This window comes from Aulonocara sp. 'chitande type north' Nkhata Bay, linkage group LG9 (assembly GCF_057382095.1).
Source record: "Aulonocara sp. 'chitande type north' Nkhata Bay isolate Kocher_YH1m ecotype deep benthic linkage group LG9, A_spYH_male_GT1.1, whole genome shotgun sequence".
NCBI lineage: Eukaryota > Metazoa > Chordata > Actinopteri > Cichliformes > Cichlidae > Aulonocara > Aulonocara sp. 'chitande type north' Nkhata Bay.
In genome coordinates, this window is record NC_141352.1 from 8,542,572 (window position 1) to 8,551,355 (window position 8,784).

At 47.9% G+C, this 8,784-nt stretch overlaps 1 protein-coding gene across 5 annotated transcripts in view; it reads left to right on the forward strand.

Annotated features, from left to right (window-relative positions):
* Window positions 1-5,271: 5,271 nt before the first annotated feature.
* dipk1c (divergent protein kinase domain 1C) overlaps window positions 5,272-8,784 on the forward strand; it is a 49,198-nt gene continuing 45,685 nt past the window's right edge. For 2 of the 5 annotated variants that reach the window (XR_015130986.1, XM_086305579.1), the window contains exons 1-2: window positions 5,272-6,122; window positions 8,429-8,784. The exon at window positions 8,429-8,784 is cut by the window's right edge and continues 513 nt beyond it. The gene's annotated coding sequence lies outside the window, so the exon portion shown is untranslated. Of the gene's footprint in view, window positions 6,123-6,146; window positions 6,721-8,428 lie in introns of those variants that run through there. The other 3 variants (XM_086305581.1, XM_086305582.1, XM_086305580.1) reach the window with 3 other exon arrangements.

The following is an 8,784-nucleotide window of genomic DNA, read 5'->3' on the forward strand; positions in this document are numbered from 1 at the left end:
GGTAACGTGGCTAACGCTAGCATCACCGCACGTAGCCCCGTTGTTTAAAGCTCATCTTAGTTCATGAAAGTTTTACGTCGCAGGAGGACAGAGTGCAGTGCGACGTGGACGCACAACTCTGTGAAAACGACTGAAAACACCAGTGTGGACGCGGAGCGTTTTCAGACGTATCCAGGCGAGTGTGGGCGGAGCCTGTGTTTCACCTGATGGGTACAATGTTGCTGCTGCTGCTGATGGTGCTGCAGGGCGGGGCTGTGCTGATCTGAGACTGCAGACATTAAAATAGGAGCTGATTGAACAATAATAAAATGCAAAGATTTGTTGCCTTGTGGTTTCACCAATTTTAAAAACCAAAAAACTGTAGAAAATAAACTGGGCTCTGCCTGTGCCTCACTCTGTGCCTCACCCTGTGCCTCACTCTGTGACTCACTCTGTGCCTCACCCTGTGCCTCACCCTGTGCCTCACTCTGTGCCTCACCCTGTGCCTCACTCTGTGCCTCACCCTGTGCCTCACTCTGTGCCTCACCCTGTGCCTCACCCTGTGCCTCACTCTGTGCCTCACTCTGTGCCTCTCTTCCTCCTTCGTCTCCTCATCTCATCTGTCACTCTCCACTTGCTGCCCGTCTGAGAACAAGGCACAGTTTACTGTTGCGTTAAAGTATTATTTAATCATCCACACTTAAAAATTCTTGCACCTAATCCATAATAAAGTTATAAGAGAAAAATGTTATAGAACATTGCAGCTGTGTTGTTGTTATCCTTGAACACCTCTGCAACGCCACAACCTGTGTCACTGAGGCCTGTGCTCTTTTTAATCCAGCCTCACACAGCTCCTGTTTCCTCCTCGTGTCCTTACAGCACAATGTTATGAGTAATCGTTTTGTACCATCTCCAGAATACTGTTTATACTACAGCCACGAGTTTGCATCAGAATACTCCCCTTGTCATGTATTCCTGGTGCTATAATAATAAAGTAATCAATATAAAATGAAGTATTTATGATGATTCAATTTGTTTGATCCACTCTGTGCAGACACAAAGTTTATTAAATGTTTAAACTTTAGAGATACAATAATGTTGCTGCTGTAAAATCAGCATTTTGTCCTATTTGAAATATTTATAAAGCACCAAATCACCATTTTACACGACTTATTTTTAACACTTTACATGAGCGTATTTTTAAATTCTAATAGTTTCAGTGGGCTCACTAGTGGTGGCTAAACGAGAACGAAGACTCCCAAATCCCGTCACTGTTGGCTTCTCTGCTGAAGGTCCTGGATCCAGGAGCAGAGCTGAACCTGAACAGGCCCAGGGGGAAGTGAAGGGCGTTCAGAGTTTATCTTTTCTCCAAAAAATGACATTTTACACATTTCTACATAAAAATATGAACATTTGTCGATTTAAGAAGTGCAGAACGGCGCCGGTGCCTGTTTTAAAGTGTGAGACTTGTAATGCATCAGCGATGGTTCGCTCAGCTGTTGTTTCCAAAACTGTGCGCGTCGCTGTTTCAGGACCTGAGCGGGCCTCGCCGTGCAGACAAACACCGATGAGCCGCTTAATCTCCGGGGCCGGCGCTCTGTGTGCGAGACTTGATTTCCCAGCACTTCTGTTTGTGCTCGCAGAGCCGCCGCGCCCGTGTGCGCTCGGGCACAAAGAGGCTTCGTGTCTGTGGATCTGCGGCTCTTTGTCTGCACCGGGTTTCAGCAGAGTCGGCGCGTCACCTGAAACATCAGCGTGCTGAGTCCTCAGATCATCCGTGAGCAGTTTTGCACTGAGCCTGGCTCTGCTCAATTATTCATATCATGACATCACCCAGGAGACTGTAGGGACCGCCCTCCTCCACCTACCTGTGCCTGTCCGTGAGGGGGAGGAGCTCCTCACACCTCCGTGGACTTTGATTTCTCTCATGAACATTTTTAAAGACGTGCCTTTGCATCTGTGTTTGTTTATAATGAGAGTAAATGTAAACGTGATGTGTTGTTTGTGGGTCTTTGATCGTGTGGAATATTTCTGCTGCTGCAGCTGAAATCCAACACTTTAGTTTTTTCTTTCTATTTGTTTAACGTGGAAACTTTAAACGTGGTCACAGGACGTCTCCGGTCCAATAACAGTGCAGGTGTTTGGCAGCAGTGATGAGTCTGACCTTCACCAGCAGAGGGATCTAATAAATAAGAGTGACGGCGGTTTCTTCATCTATAAAAGCTGAGCGGTTTCCTCTGTTACTGCCCGCAGAAGGTAAATGAATGGAAGAGCTGGTTTTGTTTAGTTTTTGTTACTTTTAAATCATGAGGAGGAGAAGGAGGAGGAGGGGGGTTGTTGGGATAAGTTCTCATGATAAGAACAGGCTGTGAGAGCAGCTGACTCACAGTGATGGAGACACCCAGAGTCTGAGCAAACGGATGATCCAGCTAAGAAAAGACGTTCATCTGTTTGTATTTTTGCTTTGTAAGGTCAGAATCTTCTAGTATTTTTAGATATTTCAGGTGCTTTCAACCATTTCAGGTTAAAGTTTAGCCTGGTTATAACAGACAGCAGATTTCAGGTCCATCTGCAGGATCCTCCTCCTCTCCAGACGAAGATCCAATCACACCTGAGGAACAAACTGCTGCTCAGGTGACCCAGCACGAGGTTCAGACATCACAGGTTTATTTATTATTAAACAGCATTTTAATTCTGACACTCTCACACAGGGAAAGGTTTCGAGCTCTTTGATGATATTTTTAGGTGAACTGGGAGAATCGTTCTGAATATGGACGCAGACTCCCTGTGACTGTCGTATCTGACCAATAGGAGGTGCTGCAACACAACATCTGTATCTCCAGTAATCAGCAGGCGACCTGTCCAAGGTGTAGACGGAGATGATCTCAGTGATGCATTCAGGGAGCGTTTGAAGGGCGGCTGCAGGAGGTGAAGCCGATTATTCCACGTCCCTCCTGGTTTAAACAGCGTGGGTACTTTCTCTTTTTCTTCTCTCCTGCAAAACAAAACCTGAACCTGAAGGTTAAAATGTGCTGAGACATGAACTTTTAAGGACGTACCTGTGAGTTAAGAAGCTGGGCCTAATGAGCAGGCCTCGGGTAATTGCTGCAGTTATTAAGGAGGCTCAGCTGAGATGGAGTGCCAGAGGCTGCACAGCCTGCAGGTCTAATTGGCAATTAGAGCGACGCGGAGCTCTGCTGGGCTTCTCCTGCAGGTTTAGTTGGGACAAAGTTTCGTTTTTGTTTTGTCAGATTTCCTCTGAGCGTGACGAGCTGCACTTTCCACACCTGGCACCAATTTTCAGCTTTCAGCATCAGTTTCTGATAGAAGTGTAGTGAGTTTACACTGCTAGGACCCATTTAAGCCTCCCCTCTGAGTCAGACTGCAGTGAGCCGATCATTCAGTCTGATATCAGAACGCTTTCTGTGTCCTGATTGGAGGATTTACCTGATGTAATGTGTCACCTGGTTTAAATAGCTCAGATCTTCCTCACATTCAGATTGCGCATCAGCGATTATTTAAAGGAATGATGAAGATCTCAGTAACACTTCAGGTTAGTTTGCAAACTCAGTTCAGGAGATATATGATGGTTCAGTTAAAGGAGCAACAGCACAAACATCACAGATTTACTTTGTCACTCGCTGAGAACAGTCGTCGTTTAGGTTTGACAGCATTTCCAGTAGATGATGTCAGATGTTTCCTCCTGCCTGGCAGCTCCATCTTCACCATCCTCCCTCCTCCATCTCAGCCTGTCTGACTCTGAGCTGTCCCTCTGAGTCCATCAGAGGGACAGCTCAGTTAGTGGTGGTTGTGCTTTATAAAAATATGAAACATAAATCACCGGAGCCTCTCGGTGCCGTCTTACAGCAGCTCAGCTTTCTTTATTGTGTGTTTCAGGTTTGCTAATCTCAGATTATTTAACCTTCTTCAGCCTGTATACAGGTGCTGCTGCTCTGCAACCACGTCCACCTCCACCCACCTCCCCTTTAATGCTTTCTGATCTCCTGCTGTTAGTGACGCTCGCTTTGCTCTGAGCGGGGCAGGAAGTGAACCTGGAAAATATGAATAAGTGTAAATGGAATAAAAAGACTATTTAACTTCTACGTCAGCTCTGTCACCAGCTCCTTATGGTGCAGGTGAGAGTTTGATGACCAGTCACAGGGATGATGCTGAGTCTGCTGCAGCTCTGTTAAGTTTATAACAGATAGTTCTGGCCTCTGAACACCAGCAGCGCTCCAGCAGCCTCCCACGGTCGTGGCCACACATCTTTTGGTTTGCTGGATCCACTCCTGCTTCATCAGAAAACCCAGATGATCAGTTTGCAGACTTTTCTAGTCACCTTTTAAGGACTGAGCACAGATTCTCAATGGGATTAAAGACCGGGGAGTTTAGCCTCGAGACGCGGCGCTCCATCAGGCTGGAAAATGCACAGACTCCAGAACGCTCCTGGATCTGTGGGAGAGGCTGGTCATCGAGGATGTTTGTGGTGTGGTCAGTGCTTAAAAAGCTGAAACCTGTGATCAGTGTGGAGCTGTGGCATCCCCATCAGTCAGCGGTTGGCTCAGAGGCTGATGTTCAGCATGCACAGACCTGCAGACGTTCTAAAGAAGAAAGGTCACCACGTCTCAGCTGAATTTTGAACGTTTTTTCTGAGCTGTCTTTAAACATCGATTATCCTTCAATAAATCACAGAAACATGCAAAGAACTCAAACTAAGTTCTGTGAGGAGCAAACGCTGGGCGTGAGGAGTGAATGCAGCTCAAAGCTGTGTGAAGTCTCTCTTCTGTTTCACGTTGTATTTTGACATATCTGCATTTTCACACATGTCAGAGGGAATTTGAATAAAGATAATAAAAACCAACACCTGTAATTATTAGACCCGTTTATCCATCAGCATGTTTGGGCTTTTCTGCCCTCTAGTGGCCACAAATAACTAAATGCACCTTTAATTTTGGACCCTGAGGCGTCAAACAAAGCATCGAGCTGCTGCTGCCCTCTTCTTATGTTCGCACAACTTTATTGGCTTTTTTACAAATGAGGCAATTACGAACACGCCACGAGGCTGCGCCCCCCAGCAGAGGGAGGGAGGCCGGGACAGAAAAGGAAAGGGAGATAAATGGGGGGAGAGCTTTTAATTTGGCGAGCCTCGGTAGAGCTGCAGAAGAGAGGGAGGGGGAGTATAAGAGTATTTAAGAGAAGGGGGGTGAGGAGGAGGAGCTGCTTTAAAGCTTCATCGGACTTTTTTGTCCCACAACATGAGCAAACACAGCTGAGGAATAAAGAGAGGAAGCAGACTGAAGGGAGGAAGGAAGGAAGGGAACGAGGCTGAACGAACAAGCCTGAGTGCGACACACACACACACACACACACACACACACACACACACACACACAGACACACACACACACAGAGAGAGAGACACACACACACACAGACACACACACACAGAGAGAGAGAGACACACACACACACACACAGACACACACACACACACACACACACACAGAGAGAGAGACACACACACACACACAGACACACACACACACACACACACACACACACACAGACACACACACACTCACGCTCGCTCTCTCTCTCTCTCGCGGCACACTGAGAGAGCGAGGAGGAGCAGGAGGAGGCAGCACTCTGAGGAGAAACCAGCGGCTCTGGAACAGCGGAGGAGTGCCGGAGCGGCGGCTGCCTGTCAGACCGGAGTCAGGGCTCACAGACCCTTCGTCCCCAGGTGCAGCAGAAACCTGCACCTCCTGCTGCTCTCAGAGACACAGCCGAGAGTTTCTGCTGAAACACAGAAGAGTGGAGGAGCTGCAGACCTCAGGTCTGCTGGGTGGCTGGGTGGATCGTTTCAGCAGCTGCTGCACATTTTGGAGTCTCATCAGCTCAGAGGAAAACTTTGGGATTATTTCAGTCTTTAAAATAAGAAGACAGGGAAAATCATCATCACCTGAGGGGGCGAGAAGAAACACCAGCGGAGGAAAAAAAGAGCAGAAGAAGTGCCAGTGTGCACGTTTGTGCAAAGGTTTAATCATCTGGAAGAAAAGCTTTCATGAGTTGAGCCTGGCTGGAGGCTTTTGTCATGGCAGCCGGCTGCAGAGCTTCCTGAGCGTCGACACAACAGTTTAACGGTGAGCGGCAAGATTTCATATCGTCTCTGTTTATTTCTCTTTCAGTGTAAATCAAGGTCACTGCATCATTTCAGACTTCAGACACGCCCAGTAAAAGTGCCGTTTATGCCCTGTCACAGTCAGACCTGGAGCTGCGCTTTAGTGTTTCAGTGAGAACAACAGGAACGCAAACGCACTGGTATCATCGTGAGAAGTGCAGCGACGCTCGAACAGCTGCTGCTCAAACACGTTTGTGGGAGAAGCTCCAGCAGGCGCTCTGTGAGTGACGATGGTCTGCAGGGCAGCAGAGCTTCAGCACCTGTTGCATCGATGGATGCAGACCTGCTGCGAGCTCCAGGCACGTCCAGCCGAAGCAGAATTGATTTCTTGATGAGTCTGTTGTTTGTATCAGTCATCACTGCTGAAGAAAAAGGAAGATTTCAGCTTAAATGTGTTGCTCAGTTATAAACTTGATCCACACTGTGATGTATCGGCCGCCTCCAGAGTGATGAATGGCTGTGCTCTGCTCCTCGCATCAAAATGAACTTCATGCTTGGTGAACAGTTCTAGCGATGCAACTTCTTCCAGCTTCCTTGGATTTCCTTCGAATATCAATCAGGTACTGGTGTCACCTCCAGCCTTTGTTTAAGCTTTTCAGACTCTGTGTCTCAAATACATCCAAGAAAAAACGATTAACAATAATCAGGCCTCTCATCTTAATGACCTCACGGTACCGTATCAGCCTATCAGAGCGCTGCAGGCTCGCTGGTTGTTCCTGGCGATCTGAATCCTCCTCAGTCACGCTGCTTTCTGCTCGTTATGTGTCTCTGCGTCCTTCTGTGGTCCTGAAAGCTTTTTATCATTCAAAGCTTCAAATCTTCTTTTATTTAATTTAAACAAGCCACAGAAATCCTTTGTGGCTGTTGTCGGCCTCTCAACCAGAAACAAGCTGCTGGTTAGTTTTGTCCTCATCTGTTTCCACAGTGATGGACAAACAGTGCATTGTTTGGCTAATGACGTCAGCCTGCTGTGGGACTTCCCATGATGCACTAAGCACTCTTCACACCCCCAGCCCCATTTCCTGTCTCCCTTTAACCAGTTATTGCAGATGTTGCTCGGCCAGATGTCTCTTCCTGTTAAAATGGAGTTCTTCCTCCCCACAGTCGAGTGACTGCCAGAGGATGCTGTCGTTTGTCACCGCCGTTGGGAATTCTGTGTGTGCCGTAAAGCTGTCGTCGTCGGAGCGTTTCATTTGTCCACAGTCGGAGTCCTTTGCAAACATACAGACACAAGCTGTTCGTGTAGCGTGTGAAATCCGTGCTAACGCAGTGAAGTCAAGTGTAGTAAAATATTTGCTGGTAAAAAATGATGGCGGCCCCTCTGAGGAGGACGTTGCATCTCAGAGCAGATCCGCCCCTGCCGAGCTGTAAAATCTCTGCTGAGAACTGCTGTCGTTTGTTTCCCACCAAGTACGCAGCATCATTAAAGCGCTTCATGATTTATGGAGGTGTTTACGCTCTGGCAGGGTCGGTTTATTTCAGAGACGCTGCCGTCTGCTTTAATTTCAGAAAAGTGGCTCGAAGTACATCGATGTTCAAAACCAAACTCCGAGAACTCGAACATCCACCCGCCAGTGGAGAGGAGCAGGTATCAGCTGCTCCGTCTGCAGCAGCGTCCTCTCCTCCACCCAGCCTCCCATCAACAACACCTGGATGGTGCTCATCATCTGGACTTCTGATCCCAGCGAGCTCTGCTGACCGCCTGACTCTCAAACATGTTTGTGTTTCTGCTGCGGCTGTCGGGTTTCTTCATGCCCCGGATGCTTCAGAGAGAGCGACCGCAGCCACAAGCTTTAATGAGTCTCTGCAACATTTCTGCAGCGTTTACAAACGAAGGCGCTGCTCTGTCACTGAGCAGGAAGCACATGAACCCAGGCGAGCAGCTCTCAGGCTTCCTCAAGCAGATGAAGAAGACGCGTTCGTGAGCTTTGTCTACAGAAACATCTGCGCTCTTCGGTGGGGAAAGAGAACCTTCCTTTTAAACGTTCTGGAGATGTCACCGTTTCTGGAGGAATGGCTTTTTAAAAACTCGTGATTTAAAACATGACAAGCTCCTGAAATTGAATGTTTGATTCTGGGAACTTCCTTGAATGCCGCCTGCCATCCTTTCTTTAGATTCAAATCCCTCCTCTCACAGCTTCATCAGGGTCTTCCTCACTGTTGTTTCTTTGTATGAATTCACTTTCTGTTTTTCCTCTCATTAAATCCTCGTCTCCAGAATCCAGAGCTGCAGTCTGTTCAACTTTTTTCTCTCTGAATGTTTTTCAGGGACATTTTTCAGCTCGACAGCGAGACGACCACAAGAGCTGCCGACGCCACGAGGAGGTGACGCGAGGACAGTGGAGACGCAGATCTGTGGGGCTGAGCGAGTGTGCGTGCAGATGCCACACGGCGCTGCAGACGAGCTCGGACGCCCGTGTCACGGAGCTCGAAGGCGACTCCTCGGATTTCTCTCGCTGACTCTGTGAGTGGAAAATAAATCAGCAGGTTGGATATGAAACAACACAACGGCATCGAGCACAAACAAAGCTTCAGATCGTTCCTGCAGAGCTGGGCTGTGTGTCTGTGATGAGCACAAACTGTCGTGTCGTTTTCAGGCTCTTTCAGGACAAACTGGTGGGTCA